The sequence below is a fragment of the Scatophagus argus genome, chromosome 21, assembly GCF_020382885.2.
Source record: "Scatophagus argus isolate fScaArg1 chromosome 21, fScaArg1.pri, whole genome shotgun sequence".
Lineage (NCBI taxonomy): Eukaryota > Metazoa > Chordata > Actinopteri > Scatophagidae > Scatophagus > Scatophagus argus.
Genome location: NC_058513.1, coordinates 3,432,439 through 3,433,900, shown reverse-complemented (window position 1 = coordinate 3,433,900; position 1,462 = coordinate 3,432,439).

The window sequence follows — 1,462 nt, the reverse complement described above, 5'->3', positions numbered from 1 at the left end:
CTTGTTGAATTGTGACAGGGCAACTCATCAGCAGCTCGTTTTCAGCTCTGAAAAAATCACCATAATGAAGATGCCGCTGATTTGTCTCAGACGACAGGCTCATACAAACATGGCGCAATCACAAACAAAGGGGGAAAGATTTTAACTAGGATTCATGAGTAATATGAAGTGAATTCTTAGTGTGTGAAAAAGTGTTTTTGACAGTGATAAGAGGCTGTACCCAACCAAGATGCCACAGCTGTCGGGTAACCAAGCTAACTAGAGGGACCTCAGTGTGAAATAAGACATTTCCATCAGCTCGGCAAGCATCCATCCCTATGTGGTCCACTTGATTAAATGTGATGCAGCAAACGGCACAAGGGATTTATTGTTCTGCTGTTGTTTGAAGCAATTTTCCAAAAGCTTTATTTTATCTGCTATTGGTGTAGCAAGATCAAAGACTTTAAAACCATAGCCAAGAGAGTTAAGAAAAGCCTAAAATATCAATACACAAATATACTATCTGCTATAGAAACAGACGAACAAAAGAAACAGTTATTCCATACACTTCTTTAAAATCATACTTGTGGTGTGGTTCACCGCTTTGGTCCATCTCTACAAGCTTTAGCTGGATTGTTATGAAATGACGTACAGACCATCACAGTCCACACAGGATGACAACTTTTCATCTTGTGCTACAAGCTGGTAAGAATTTACAATGATCCATAAAACATATCTCAACATCTATTAGGTTCATTGGCACAAAATTTGATGAAGAAGTCTTGCATTCCCTCATCTAACATCACCACGGGCTTCAAACTTCAATTTGTCCAGTACTTAATAACTGCAAAATGACCCATCTGCTTCAGCAGTACTTTGCACAGAGCTGCTGGCACCATTTTTTTTTTAATTAAATCTGGTCCTGGTAACTGTGTGTAAAATAATGTCATCTAAATATTGATAGGAATACCATTTGTTCAGGACATCATCAATATTTCTGACCAGTTAGGTACTGGTAACTATTTAGTACTTGTTGCCAATACCCATTTCTAGAATGAATGTAGAGGAAACAGTTAACCTGGCTCTGTCCAAAGTTACAAAAACCACCCACCAGTAACTCTAAAACCCACATTTGACAAGTTATATCTCAGTACAAAAGACAACCAAACAAACAACAACAACAAAAAAGGAGGGGGTGATAATGGACTATTTCTTGACTATTATGTGAGAACCACCATCACTGTGAGCCCAGGCAACCAGTGAAGACTCCACAAAGTCACTGTTTCTGCCAAAGAGATTGTAGGCAGATTTGGATCAAACGTTTATGCTAAGGTAAACCTACTGTCTTCTTCTTATTCTACTGTATTTCCACTCCTTTACCCTGTATCTTCTGACTCTAAACCGCAAACCAAAGGAATGAGTCAAAATGTGTTATTTTAGGTGCTGCTTTTGTTCGTTTTACCTGCTTAAAACATCAGTGAAG